Genomic DNA, 15,264 nt, shown 5'->3' with positions numbered 1-15,264 from the left:
GCTTCGGGGGAACATCAAGAGCCTGTGACCAACAGTAGCAAGGGCACTGGCACCTCATGCCATCCACAGAGCCGATGTCATGGAGAGGGGGGTTGATGCTGCTGAAGTGAGCGAGCCCATGCGGGGAGTCAGTGTGGGGAAAGAGAAGAGGCGCTGGGCGCCTCCGCTATTGAGAAGTTCCTTGGGAGAAAAAAAGGAGTTTCATTTTAGCCGGAGGGGTGAGTGATTTAAGATGGCTTTTATTGAGCGCTTCCGGTGTACCAGGCACAGCACAAAGCATCTGAGATGCATTCTCTTTTCTCCCCACAATAGCCTTGTGAGACGGGGATCATTTAAAGCCTGACACAACTAACGCTCGGGAGAGGTGAAGTGACTTGCCCAAGGTCACACAGCCAGGAAGCGGGACTGGCTTCTGAACCTGGTCCATCCCCCCTGAGAAAATTTGCTTGGGAGTTCCTGTTTGCTGTCACATCTTGCCCTGCTGCCTCACAGACCGAGGTCTCACCTCTTTGAAGGGAAGCCATGCAGCTGTTTTTTCCTGACAGCTGTGAGGCTGCCTCTGAGGGAGGAAGCATTTTGTTGCCTACCCAGCCCCTTCCAGGAAAGAGCCCCTGAATTGCAGGATTCCACCCACCCACCTCCTCTGACATGCAAAATTAGACCTGGCCGCTCCCAGAGAAAACTCTTTGGCTCTCTGCATTCTCCCTTTCTCCTGCTCTGAAAACAGCTCCCAACAGGGTGGGGCTCAGCATCCTCCGGCCCTGCTCCGCTCCCTGGATGGGTGCCCGCGCGCCCTCTTCTTACTCCTAGCTGCTGCGAACAGAAATCAGGAGCAATCTCTATGAGTCATCAAGAGCCTACTGGGTGCCAGGCTTTCTCCATACATCACGGCCAATGTCCCTGGTAAGACTGATATTTCCATCCCGCTTTCAATACTGGGCATCTGAGGCTCAGAGGGGTAAAGGAACCTACCCAAGGTCACGCAGCTGGGGAGTAGCTAGGCCAGGATCCGGCCCACGTGCATCCCAGTGCCAGGCACAGGGCTGCCCAACCTGTACTCACTAACAAGGACTTTTTGAATGGACCCAAGCCCCCCTGAGGGTCTGACCACAAAGCTTCATTCTGCCTCTGCGCCTCAGGTCACGAACACAGGCCAAGCTGAAAGGCACAAAAGGTTTTGCTCCCCTGGCCCCAGACCCTGCTGCTAGGCTGTGGGATTCCCACATCCAACCCTTGTGCCTGCTTTCTCTGCTCAGCCTCACCCCACCACGCCCCGCCTGGCCCAAGCCAAGACCCGGCCCTGCAAACCCTCTATTCCTGGTCCCACCTTAGGTCTGCTTCTCCCCTCAGCAGACCAGGGCCTGGAAAAAGGAAGAAGTAGGAGGTAGCGTCCAGTAGGGTGGGTGGGTGCGGCTGGGTGCAACGGGGTGCAGCCAGGCCAGAAGAACAGAACTACTTCTCAGCGAGCTAGAAGGCTTGGCCTTCTTGCTGCGTGAGGCCCAGACACATTCCTCCTGGTGCTGCACTGCCTAGAAAAACAGGTCACTTTGTTCAGTTCAATAGTTAGGTACCAAGTGTCCCCTGCATTAGTCAAGGCTGGCTAACGACTGTGACAAACGGCCCCTCATCTTGGTGGCTTAGCACAATAAAACGTGTTTAGATTTTTGTCTGTCAGCGTTTTTCCTGGGAATTACTTTTGAAAACTCCGGCAAACAATTTAAAAGTAGGGTGGAGCAGGGGCGCCTGGGTGGCTCAGTCAGTTAAGGGCTCACTCTGGGTTTTGGCTCAGGTCATGACCTCAGGGTCATGGGATTGACCCCCGCCTGGGGCTCCATGCTCTGGGCGGAGTCTGCTTGTCCCTCTCCCTCCGCTCCTCCCCCCTGCTCATGAGCTTGCTCTCTCTCAAATAAATATATTAATTAAATAAATAATTTTTAAGATTTTTATTTATTTATGTAGTTGAGAGTGAGTGAGAGAGAAGGCACGGGAGGGGAGAGGGTCAGAGGGAGAGGTAGCCCCACGTGGGACTGGATCCCAGGACTCTGGGATCATGACCTGCAACATGAGGCTTAACCGACTGAGCCACCCAGGTGCCCCCCAAAAAAATCTTAAAAAAAAAAAAAGAAGTAGGGCAGGGCAGGTGAATAAAAGAAGAGTAGAAAATGTTGCTAATGTTTGAAGCTGAATGATGGATGGCTAAAGGGGGTTATTATACTATGCTCTCTACTTCTTTGGTGCATTTGAAACGTTTATGCATGTTTATTTCCCCCCCTCCAAAGTCTAACGTTCACGGTCCTGGCCCCTGGCTCCCCTGGGTGGCTTCCCTCCAATGGCTGCTCCAGGACACAGGCTGTTCCATCTCGTGGCTCCTCTGCCATCTTGTGGTCTCAAGATCACTCGGGAGTCATCCAAACAGCAGCGTGAGCGAAGAAACAAAAGGAGGCCGAGCCACGACTCAGCACCTCACGTTGAAGCGCCGTGCCTCCCTTTGGGGCTCGCGCTGTATTGGTCACGTGACCAGCAAGGGTTGCTGGGAGATACAGTTCCCTGCCCGGCAGGTACTTCCCAGCCCCGCACCAGAAGGGGAGCTGAGCCCTGGTTGGTGAGCTGATCATCTTGGCTCCACCCACTATGTGTGGGGTGTGGCCGTGTGCAGCGTGATGCCCAAGGGGGTGGCCTGGTCTGTGAGGAGATAAAAAAGAATGTTAGAGGCTTGTAAGGATGAACTGGTGAGTTTTGCTGCAAGGCTTCCCAGCTTGTCCCATGACACATCTATAAAATGGTCTTGGCTCATGGAGGGAAGGTGGTGGGAAAGAAGCCCCGGAGTCACCAGAGCTCTCTGGGCATCTGTCCTTCAACACCCTGGTGCCTCCATCACAATATCCACTGTCTATATGAAACGTGGCAAAGGAATCATTTTGCAAAATGTTACCATTGGGAGAAAAATGGGCAAATCTACAATGGATTTCTGAATAATTTCCTGCAATTGCACGGGAATCTATTATTATTTCAATAAAAATGTCAATTATACAGGGGGCAGTAGCAAAGGAGAGACCCTAGAAGAACTTAAGGGACTGGAAGATGGCCCAGGATGGGGCCCCTGTCTCCAGTCTCTGCCCCTCTCTCAGGCCCCACAGTGGTTGCTCCAAAGTCCGGATCTGCCTGGCTACTCTGTGGCCCTGCTTACCTCTCTGTGACCTGTAGGATGAAGTCCGTTCTTTGTCACAATATATCAGGGTCTGACCTCTTCCATTTCCCTATCCTCGTCCTTTTCTCTCCCTGTGCGGGCCCGCGCGCGCACACACACACACACACACACACACACACCCTTCAATCACTCTGAGCCCTTAATTGTTCTCCAAATTCACTGTTCTTCCTGCTCCTTTGGTCCTTACCATGTGAGCCCCACCTCACACATGACAAACTCCGACACATTTTCCAGGACCTCTGCCCCTAACTACTTTGTGTTCATCCTAAACTCAGCGTTCAATTATCTACATTAGTTTGTGGGCCTTTCTCTCTTGCTGGACTGCAATCTCCTTGGGTGCCAACGCCATGACTCAGTCATTTTGATGTCCCTAGTTCCCAATTTAAGGCCTGTCAAGGACTAGTTCTCACTAAAATGTTAATGGTTGGCTAAATGGAAAAGTGAATGAATAAAAGAGGGGAAGGGGGAAGATAACACTGTGACCTCTGCCTATCTACTAGGACTGTTGTCAAGTTTAAAGTTTTTTGAAATGGGCCTACGGACCACTCTCATGCTGCTACTACTATTCTCCCTGACCCACACCCATCCCCCTACCTAGCCCCTGCTTCACTTAGTCAACCCAACAGAACCTTCTAGGCCCTGGCCACAGGCATCATAGTGTAGGGGAAGACAAAGATACTTGCAACTGGGGAGACATGGGGTCAGAGCCTGTCTGCCAACTTCTAGCTGTGTGTTCTTGGACAGATTAGCTCAACTCTCTGAGGCTTAGTTTCTTTGTAAAATCACCATTCCTCCCAAGGTTGAATAGGAGGATTACAAGACAGACGTATCTAAGAACGCCTGGTATGGCTCATGAATGTTTGCTCCCATCCCAGAAACCTCTCGCCTCTTGCCTACCAGTGAACCTTCTTTTCACTCTAATCTTTTTTTTAAGACTTTATTTTTTTTTTTAGAGTGCTTTTAGGTTTACAATAAAATTGAGAGGAAAATACAGAGATTTCTCACACATGCACAGCCTCCTCCATTATTAACATCACTCACCAGAACGGTTCATTTTTGCTAAGAATGAGCCTACATTGGCATGTCGTCTTCATCCAAAGTCCACAGTTTACCTCAGGGTTCTTTCTTGGTGGTGTACATTCCGGATATATAATGACATGTATCCATCATTGTAACATTCTACAGAGTGTTTTCACGGCCCTTGAAATCATCTGTGCACTGCCTGGTCCCCTCTCCCCCCACCCCACCCCCAGTCCCACTCCTGCCACCTGCTGATCTTTGACTGTCTCTGCAGCTCTGCCCTCTCCAGAACATCGTAGAGTTGGAATCTTACAGTATGTAGCCTTCTCAAACTGGTTTCTTTCACTTCGTAATATGCATTTAAGTTTCTTCTGTCTTCTCCTGGTTTGATAACTCTTTTCTTTTTAGGGCCGAATAATATTTCCTTGTCTGGATGTACCGCAGTTTCGTTACCCACTCACCCACTGATGAAGAACATCCTGGTTGCTTCCAGGTTTTGGCAATTATGAATAAAGCCGCTGTAAGCATCCGTGTTCAGATTGCGGTGGAGACAGAAGTTTTCAATTCTTTGGGTCAATTCCAGGGAGCACAATCGCTGGATGGTATGGTAAGAGTACGTTTAGTTTTGTAAGAAACCCCCCAACTGTCTTCCAAAGTGGCTGCACCGTTCTGCGTTCCCACCCACCATGAAAGAGAGTTCCCCTCTGATGCTTTGGTGAATGCATGCCGAGCACTACATCGTCCAAGGACGCTAGCCCATGTTCCTCGGGTAGGGGACTAAATCCTGGGAAGCAAAGCCTGTGGGGCATATTTCCTTTGCAGCCAAAGCGCTCCATTCAGCCAGAAGTACACAGAGGGAGCTCCAGTGGCAAGTGGAGCTATTATCGTGATCATCTCCCCCTTTCCTGAGGAATGCCCCGAAGATTCATGGTAAAAAGACAACAAGCTACCACTTTTGAGCACCTACTGTATGCTTTGCATTTTACATATATTTTCTAACTTAATCCTAACTACAGCATGTTAAAGGAAATAACTCTCATGATCACTATTTTAAAATCATTATTATTATTTTTTTAAGTGGGAAGTCTCATCCCATCTCTATCCCTATCCATCCCTTCCTCAAGGAATCCTTTTTTTTTTTTTTTTAAGATTTTATTTATTTATTCGACAGAGATAGAGACAGCCAGCAAGAGAGGGAACACAAGCAGGGGGAATGGGAGAGGGAGAAGCAGGCTCATAGCGGAGGAGCCTGATGTGGGGCTCGATCCCATAACGCTGGGATCACGCCCTGAGCCGAAGGCAGACACTTAACCGCTGTGCCACCCAGGTGCCCCTCAAGGAATCCTTTTTAATAGTTTCTGGTGTATCTCTTCAGAGTTTATTCATGTCAACATAAGAACATTTTAAGCCCCCCCTTTTTCTTATACAAAAAACACGTACACCATACTGTCCTACAGTTGGCTCTTTTCACGCTATAATTTATCTTGAAGATTTTTCTATACAATGGCGCAGAGAATCTCCTGACTTTGTTCTGTTGGGTGGGGGTATCATAATATATCTAACCAGTCCCCTGTCGGGGGAATTTTAGGTTGTGGAAACTGAAGCCCAGACTGGGGAACACACTTGCCCAAGGTCCCATAGTCAGGAAGTAGAAGGAAGGGCTTGTTCCTAGGTCCTCCCTTCTTTTTCTCTTACCTAGAGAAGCTTCGCTACATCTTCCTGGAGAACAGGAAGTAGAGGAGAGTTGTAAACTCTCCTGGCTATACAGGAAGGGCCTCATTCATTGGACAATTCCCCTGGCTCAGGAAGCTGGCTCAAGACGCTCAGAAATGTCTGAGAAAGGATAAGACCCTGGATCCCAGCATCACCTCAGTGATCAGGGATGTTAGTTGTGGAGAGGCTGCCTGGGTCCCCGTTCTGGCCCTGCCATTGAGCAGTTCTGTGACCTTGACCATAAGACTTAACCTCTGTGAGCCTCAGCTTCCTTGTCTGTAACATGGGGATAGTAGTAGTATTAGTCAAGATTCTCCAGAAGAATAGAACCAATAGGAGACAGATACATCTGTCTCATATATATATATATATCAGCGAGAGAGAGATCTATATATATACCAGAATCCATAAGGCAGGCCAAAAACAGGCTGGAAACTCAGGCAGGATTCCTAAACGACTGTCAAGACAAAATTCCTACTTTTTTGGGAAACCTCAGTTTTTGCTCTTAAGGCCTTCAATTGATTGGATGAGGCCCACCCACATTAGGGAGGGTAATCTCTTTTACTTAAAGTCAACAGATTCTAGGACCCAACCCCATCTACAAAATATCATCACAGCACTATCTAGTTTGTGTTGGCCTGACAACTGGGCACCCCAGCCTAGGCAAGTGGGTACATGAGAGTAATCATCCCAAGAGTCAGAGTCCACATGAGAGAAAGCCGTGAGAAAACTTGACGTAATAAATGGTAAATACGGGCTAGCTGTCGGTATCCTTAGCTGGGCCCCTGCAGGTGTCTCAGTGTTAGAAGAGGCTTGAGAGCAGTTAGTGCGGGGCCACCTGAGCCCGGCCCTGGTGACGTAAACATGATGAGGCCATGGCGTGCTCTCAAGGAGCTCACGGACCGGGAGCTGTGGAGCAGAAACGCAGACAATACCAAGACTGCAAAAATCCTCTGCCCAACAGGATGCAGAAGGCTGTAGAAGCCCAGGAGCGAGCAAGGGAAGGCTTCTTGGAGAAGGTGACAAAAGTAATTTGTCTTAAAGATTAAAGTGAAATCAGCCAAGTGAGAAAAGAAGAGCAGGCAAAAGAGCAAAGGAACATTCGAGGCAGAGGAGCAGCCAGCACAGAGGCACAGAGGTGTGAGAGACGCAGGAACCAGTGTGGGGTGCAGGCCCCCAGTGCCGGGGCCAGAGAGGCAGGCGGACCCATCACAAGGGGTGCTGTGGGCCTTCGTCCCCGCGATCAGGACGACTTGGATGAGCGCTCGCTATGCGCTAGACGCTGCGTCTGAGTCACTGATGTGTACCCTCAGCTCTCAGGGCAGGTAGGCGCTGTCACCAGGTTAGGTAATTATCAGTCACACAGCGGAAGCGGCGGGCTGAGATCCGAGGCCAGACCGTGGGCTCCGGAGCCTAGGAGGGGATGCCATAGCCTCAGGGAGGCCAGGAAGGGCTGCTGGGATGGCTGGGGGAAGGGACAGGTCAGGTTTGTTGAATCCAAGGTGATGGGGACAGCCAGGTGGAGGTCAGGGGCATGAGTGCCAAAGACAGGCGCTTACGCCCACCCTTGGGTGCCGTGTTCATGGGGCACAAGCCAGGCTAAGCATTCTGCATGGAGCAGCACTTTAAATCCACACAGGCCCGCTCATTCTTTCTGTCACCCCCCGCATCTGCCTCTGGGTCTTATGTGTGTCCCCCACTCCTGCCGCGATGGCTGTAAAGCTCCCTTGGCCTCGATCCACGCACCCAAAACCCTGATTCCTGTTTTTATCAGCCGTTCTTTCCAGATTCTCTGCCCTCTAGCCCTTCCTCCCCCACCCGCTTTCCCTGGAGGCTTCCTAAGCCCCAAAGGCCGCAGAGGATGAATGACATCATCTGTGCTCTGGACCTCGCTGGGCCCAATTATCAGGCTATAAGTGGAAACGCCCTACATTTTCCCACAGGAAAGTGGCCTCCCTCACTCCTGACCCTGCATGCTTCTGGGGATCTTGGCAGAGTCCTCTGGCTCCTGCCCAAGGAGAACCAAGCCCCCTCCCCATGGACCTGCCATTCAGGTATCTTTTATCCCCTGTAGACTGTGTCAGCTTCTTCCAACATGGGGACACCGCGGCTTTCCACAGAAGGGACGCAACACCATGCAGCCACTAAAACCAGCAGTTTGGGAACCCGATCGACCTAAATTCATGTCTAGCTCCACCTCCTCTTCCCACCTGTGTGAACTTGGACAGGTAGCTTCCTGGCCCTGGGATTCTACTGAGTAGTAAAGGACATCATCTCATTAAATCTCTTGAACAGTCCTTTGAGGTACAAGCATTGTCCCCATATTACAGACGAGAACGGGCATAAGGGAAGTCAGTCATTTGCTCAAGGCCACTGGTTAGTAAGTGGTGAAGCCCGGGCCTGGATGAGAACCGCTGTGGTCAGGAGAGCTCTGAACTGCCAAACAGCAAGCCAGAGAGGTGGCGAAGGCTTCCCGCAGCTAGCCATGCCGAACCTGGGGCTTAGGTGGAATGAGGCCAGGTGTCAGGGGACACCCAGGTTCCAGAACTGGCTTGGCCCTCCCTAGCAGTGGGTCAGGGGAAAGTGAATTTCCCAGCTATAACTCAGCTTTCCCAGCTGTAAATGGGGATGGCAGGCCCTACCGCAGAGCTATCGTGGGGATCATGGGAAGGAATGGCCCAACCTTCCACCGTTCCTGTGTTGCGAGCCACGTTGTAGCACACCCACATCTCCCCCGCAGTATTCACTGATCGGTTTTTCTTTACATGGATCGTAATATATCATTCAAATGTATTTATCAGAAATTTATTGAAACTAATTTCTTACCACCTCCATAAAAAGAAAACGGGGCACATTTGCCATAAATAGCAGGTAATTATACAGTGAAGCCAGAACAAGGCTCTGCACCTGCGGACAGGTGTCACGGTGTTAAAGATGCACTTCTACCCACCTGCCTGTCCTCAGGTGCACCTCCCATGCCTTCCTGACGTGAGGCTGGGTTCTCTAAGGCCAGGTCGGGGACCTTCAAGGCATCCTGTCACCTCCCTCCAAGCACACAAGGGATGTCCTGGGTTGGTGCACAGTAGGTGCTCAGAAACCTGAGCTCCTCTCTCTGGCCTCACTGTCCCCGTAACAGACATCTCACAGGAAGAAACTGGCCTTCCCTCCTCCAGAGAACAAAGGGGCCAGAGCAGCAACCTCCAGTTAAACTCCTACTCCCTCCCCAGCATCACTTACTGACTTGAAAGAGCACAGAGATTTGCTGCTGGCCATGACTAAACATGGCATGTGGCGTGGAGGCCATGGCACATTGTCCCCAGCAACTGTCTTCAGCCTTCCAACACGGAAGCTAAATTGCTGCCGAGAGTACCTGCTATGCTCTAAGACCTCTATGGCTCCCTATTGCCCAAAAGAATATGTCTTCCTCAGCCTTCCAACAGCGCTCTTTTCATTCTCAGGTGCTTTCTCTGACACATTCCCTAGAATCTGAATCCTCTTTTGGCTGTACTCTAGCTAGGCTGAATGCTGTTGGACAAGGCACTTCAAGTCTCCGAGAGCCAGAGCCCAGGGAAAGCAAGAATCTCCACTTTGTTGGCTTGCCTCTGGGCCCTAAAAACAGAATGTCCTCAGGTAGCACTGTTTCTGCTTCCCAGTGGGTTCCTCAGAGCAACTGAGCTCCTTCAGCAACCTGAGCATGCCCTTTCTCAGTCTGCACTAATTTCCCCAGCATGCCTTCCTCCCTCTTGCCAAAGGGCTTTTGCAGTGCTGTCCCCCCTGCTCAGAGTGCTCTTCCTCCACTTACAGGTCCAGTGACCTCCTTTATGGTCAGCTGTCAATTCAGGGTCACCTCCTCCAGGCAGCCTTCCCTGACTTCACACCAGCTCAAGTCCCTGTTACTGCTCTGGCAGAAACAAGTGCCCCCTCCGAGCACCTCTCTGATTATTTGAGCTCCATTCCCACCCCCAGGCTCCATGTGGCCAGGAGTTATGTCCCTTCTGTTGTCCCTGTGGCCCCAGAACCTCATACAGAGCCTGGCACAGGGCAGGAGCTCAAGAAATGGACACAGTTATTAGCATATTAACACCCACTAACCTGGGGGGAGGAGCTGGTGTGTTCTCCCCTTCATCTCTCGCTCCTGCTGGTGCCCCTACAAAGCATGTCCTTCTCTTTCCTCTCCCCTAAGATACTCCACCCCCATCTGACGCCATTCCCAAAACTGTTCTTCTCTTTGGGTCCTCACAGCACCATCTGAGGCAGGCAGCTCAGATTATCACCACATTTTAGATCAGAAACTGAGGCCCAAGGAGGGAACATGACTCGTTTGAGCTCTTACAGCTGAGAAATGGCTAGATCTTGAAGCACTGTGGTCTTCGGACCTCTAGTTTGAAACTTGGCCCGGGTTTAGAGGTTCCCCTGTCATTCTTCCAAATCAGCTCTAGAATTCCAATGCACCATTCATCTTGAGCTCAACTCATGGCCCAGACTGACTGTATTTCATTTCCTCCTCATTGCAACCCCTATGTCATCACGCTCATTTTAAGAGATAATGGAAGAAAGAGCCCATGGGACTGAGCAGCCTGCCCAGACCATGTGGCTACCGAGACCCAGCCTAGATTCAGACCCAGGTGGAGCAAGCTGTGGTGTGATCTTCCCGCCTCTACTCCCCTCCTCTTGCAACCAGCAGCCTGGTTTCCTGTGGGGGTAGCCCCACCATGCATACCGTCCAGTGAGGCTGTCAGTCAAGGTGCCTCACGTCCCCTGACCCAGCCAGGCCACTCACATCCTAGTCTCTAGCAGAGGGGCACTGTACATATGACCATGTTGCTGACTCATTCCTGGAAGAAGGTCCATTTATTCCCGCTGCCTGGATCCCCAGAGCCCCTGCCCTTGCTGAAGCTTCCGGCTTCTCAGTGAAGTCTGGGAGCTACACCATATTCTTCCAGTACATTTCTTTGTGCTGAAGTCAGACCACCTGCTTCTGTTGCTTGCCACCAGAAGAACAGACTGCTTCTCCCAAGCTGGGGAAAGATCCTCGAGGCTGCAACTTAGTCTCGTGCTCCTTGTATATTCTCCTAGTGCCTGGCACAGAGCACACCGCTGGGCACATGTTTGAGAAGCTGGGCAACACTGGAGCCCCTGGATGGTGTGGCCCTCTGCCATTCTTAGTGTCATCTTTATGGTTTTTGTCAGTTTCCACATTTTCTACAATAAACTGATATTGCTTGATGTTTTCTAAATAAGTAAGCTAAGGAACCCTCAAAAAATATGAAATGACTGTTGATTCCTGAATCCTTTGTTGCTATCAGAACATGCAGGAGGTGTGGGGTTCCACAGGCAAATCTCCTGCTTTGGGTCCCTAACTGCCCATTCTCCAGAGCCCCCCAAAACAAACGAGCTCCCTGTTGAGGAACTGGAGCCTGGCTTAAGCCAGCGAGGATCTCCTTAATCCCCTTCCAAAAATTATAGTATACCCACTGGAAAATGAGAAGGTAATGTCCCCAGATTTTAAAAAGATATTTGTCCTAAGCAAAGAAGTAATTTTGTGTTCTTAACTCTATTTTACTTTAACCTCTTTTTAATTGTATTATTTTAATTGTATGTACGTATTACCTGCCTGGTTAAACAAAGTTAGTTTTTAATGCAACCTGAAAAAAATCAATTCTGGTCATAACAGAAATTTTGAGCAATAAAGCAAATCAAAGAAGGAAATTAAAATCACCTGTTTTCCCACCACCCAGAGATAATATTTGAATTAAAATATATTTCTTTCCAGTCTTTTTTCTATGCTGATGGGTGTGCTTTCACGGTATCTTGGTTTTTTTCCCCTCGTGGTTTCTCTTTTATTCTTAAGGTCACCATCTTAAATCATTTTTAAAGTATGTGTTAGCTACACACTTTTGATTGTTAAAAATGCCACAATATTATACAAGTATTATTTGACAGTGTATATATACACACACATTCACATATATACCACACACACGTATACAGTTATGTGTTTGTATACCTAGATGTTTGCTAGCTACTTGCAAACACATATGAACACTCAGATACATTTATTTGGTTTGTTCTCACAATCGAGAGATTTTTGCATGGGTCTGAAAAGAATATTATAAGTAGTACAAATCTGAAGCCTTAGATAGAAATATCAGGAAGTTCAAGATTCCTGGTAATGTATGAATCATAGGATAGGTGGATTAATGTTTTTAAGATTTTATTTATTTATTTGACAGAGAGAGAGAGACAGCCAGCGAGAGAGGGAACACAAGCAGGGGGAGTGGGAGAGGAAGAAGCAGGCTCCCAGTGGAGGAGCCCAATGCGGGGCTTGATCCCAGGACCCTGGGATCACACCCTGAGCCAAACACAGACGCTTAACGACTGAGCCACCCAGGCGCCCCAGGTGGATTAATGTTTTAAGGCTAACAGTTGATCAAAGGAGTTCATATCTTTAACTCCATGCTCTTAATTTCATTACATAAAATAATTGAAGGCTACATTTTTCAATCCTCTTTGTAAGGGAAAGTATCTATGTCCGTCTCTTTCTGCCTGCCCTACTCTCCGTGGTATTGGGAGACACATTCTCCTAACTTGTTCTGTTTGCTGACTCTGCCCTATGGTTGATCATTTTCCTGGGTAGTTTGTAGTTTTCTTTATGGTAAGCCCATCTTTTCCAAGGGCTGGTTCCGATGGGGGTCTCATGTGCCCTGGGTTGGAGAAACGTCTAAACCAGCTTTACATTTGCTCTTTCTGGTGTGCTTGAGTGTTTGCTAGTCGTGACCAATTTTTACAATGTTTTCTCGGTTGGGGCTTCCCGTACCAGTTAAGCAGTTTAAATTCAATCTCCACTCACTCGCGTGGTACAACTTGAGATTTCAAATTCTCAAGAGGTACTTTTTTCATTTCCACCCTGACCATATTTTGGGTGAGGTCTCCCTAAGCCCACCTTTCATGGGAGGCTATGGCAGTTAGGAAAGGCAAGGTTATATCGTGGTAATAAGTCCAAACGTTCAGTAGCTTAACATGACAAAGTTTTATTTCTTCTACTCCACGTCCATCAGGAATCAGATGAGAAATCGTTTCATGTGTCTTCAGTTGGGGAGCCAGGCTGCTGGAGTATCTGTTCTCTCGAACATTCCCTGTCTGGACAATGCTCTGGAAATATTGGGTGAGCAACCTAAGTGACTTCTCCAGAGGAAATGCCTTGGTGAGTATCTCAGTTCTACCTGTCTACCCCATGCATGCCAAGGCCATGTCTCTTGTCCCAAAGGGAATTTCTCTTTACTTACTTGAAGTTCAGCTAAATGTTTTCGATATCTCTGTTTTATTTCACCTAGCACTTCTAGATGTTTCTTTGGTTGTGGTGAGGTAGGAGAAGTGTCACCTCCGTTTGCCACGTTGCCAAAATCAGAAAAATTTATATTGGGTCTTCTAGACTAGGAACATGCTGTTTTGTAACCCTTTTTCTTGTAACTATGGGTTATAAATATTTTCCTGTACCCTTTTATGTTCTTTAGAAGCATAACTTTTGCTTGCTACACAGTAGTCTATGAATGAATGTACCTCTCATTTATTTAACCAATCCCCCCTTTTGGACACTTAGGTTGTTTCCAGTTTCTCCCTGTTGACATTAGGGATGCAATATCTTTAAGTGCAAGAGTGACTTTCAAAATATCTGACAACCGTGATGGTCTGGGTTAGACACTAGCCAGCTGGAATGGGCAGCAGTCATAAACGGCTGGTTTGTCTGCACCATGTGTCCCCACTGTGTGTACATGTATCTTTGCACATATCCTAAGATTTCTCCGCACACATTTCAAGAAATGGAATTTCTGGGTGGCCCAAAAGATAAGTGAACATTTTAAGGCTTTTGCACCTACTTCTACAAGGCTCCAGCCTCATTCCCACTCTAAGAGAATCCCTGCTTTCCGTTCTCACAGCTATTCAGCTAGTAATGGGTCAAGAAGGTGCTGGGATGGCATTTCTTGCCAGAAATTCCCTGGTCAGCAGGGTTTGTGGTTCCCTATCAGAGGCTGATAATGCTAATGGCTAATGGAGTGTCCAGGGTCCCTGGAGGAAGCGTGAGAGAGGGAAGTTAGAGATGTAAGTAAGGGCACCTCTGCTTCTGCGGGGAGGGGAGTGGGGCTTGCGGTCCGGAGGGGCTCCCACCGGCAGAGGGGTCAGGCTCTTCAAAGACCTGCCCTGGGTTAAGTGCATCCTCTCTGATGCCTCCATTTCCAGCTGTGCGACCTTCAGTAAGTCCATCCTCACTGAGCCTCGGTTTTCTCATCTGTAACATAGGGATACCCCCTTCCAGGGTTGCCTTGAAGCATACGTTCAACAAGATAATGTGCATGTCTTTCAGGTCTGGCACCGGGCCAGCTGGGCTAACAGAAGGGTAGGGGTGAGGTGGAGGATGGTGGCAGCAGCTCTTCTGGTGTGTGATGACACACTTGTGTGCTCCGAATCCTCGTCTTCTGCAGGCTGAGTGTTCCCTGTCCCTCTGTGGTGCTTCCGAGGGGAAGGAGGCCAGGAAGCCTGGACTGACCCGATCCAGAAGGAGAGGAAACCAGATGTGCACAGTAGGAATTTGCCCACTCAGGGGTCATAGCATCTCATGCTCCTCCATAAGGATCTCCCCCTACCGTGCCTCTGAGGTCCTTCATGTTCTAGCCCCTATTCCCCTCTGACCCCTTCTCCCACCACCCTTCCCTCACTACCCCACACCAGCATTCTTGTAAGGTCTTGAACACATCAAGTTCCTAGCCCCAGGGCCTTTGCACTTGCTGTTCTCCGACCTGGCTTGCTCTTCTGGATCTTTGCAGGGTTCATTTCCTTGCTTTATTCAGGTTTCAGCTTCAGTGTTGCTCCCTCAGAAAGGCCTTCCCTGGTCACTCCAACTGAAATGGCAGGCTGTCCCTGCACACCATCCTATCTCTCGTCCTTTCTATTTGCTGAGCCGCTTGTTTTCTTCATAGCACCTATCCTTACCTAAAATTATTTCATACTTATTGCTTGCTTATTGAATGTCATCCCACAAATAAAATACAAGCCCCATGGGTAGAGGCTTTGCTTTGTTCGCTGCTGTACCCCCCAGCATCCAGAACAGTGCCCGGAGCATAGCAGATGCTGAAAACACATTGATCCCCTTTTCATAGGAGCAAGTCCCTTTCTTTCATTTCCAATTTGGTCACTTCACAGCAGTGTGACCTTGGGCAAGTCACTTCATCTCTCTGCCCCTCATTTGCTCAACCGTATAATGGGGCTAACCACCCCTGAGACCAAGCACAGCGGGACTGCCACCACACGGCAGTTGTGAAAGGCCT

At 49.2% G+C, this 15,264-nt stretch overlaps 1 long non-coding RNA gene across 1 annotated transcript; it reads left to right on the top strand.

Moving 5' to 3' along the window:
* The first annotated feature begins 694 nt into the window (after positions 1-694).
* Positions 695-14,940, top strand: LOC130543742 (uncharacterized). The gene is made up of 3 exons (XR_008959299.1): positions 695-903; positions 4,637-4,835; positions 13,000-14,940. It is a non-coding gene; the product is annotated as an uncharacterized LOC130543742 (long non-coding RNA).
* The last annotated feature ends 324 nt before the right edge of the window (positions 14,941-15,264 follow it).

The sequence above is a fragment of the Ursus arctos genome, unplaced genomic scaffold (genome assembly GCF_023065955.2).
Source record: "Ursus arctos isolate Adak ecotype North America unplaced genomic scaffold, UrsArc2.0 scaffold_15, whole genome shotgun sequence".
Taxonomy (NCBI): Eukaryota; Metazoa; Chordata; class Mammalia; order Carnivora; family Ursidae; genus Ursus; species Ursus arctos.
The sequence above is the reverse complement of the archived record's forward strand: the minus strand, read 5'-3'. Positions and strand labels throughout refer to the sequence as shown.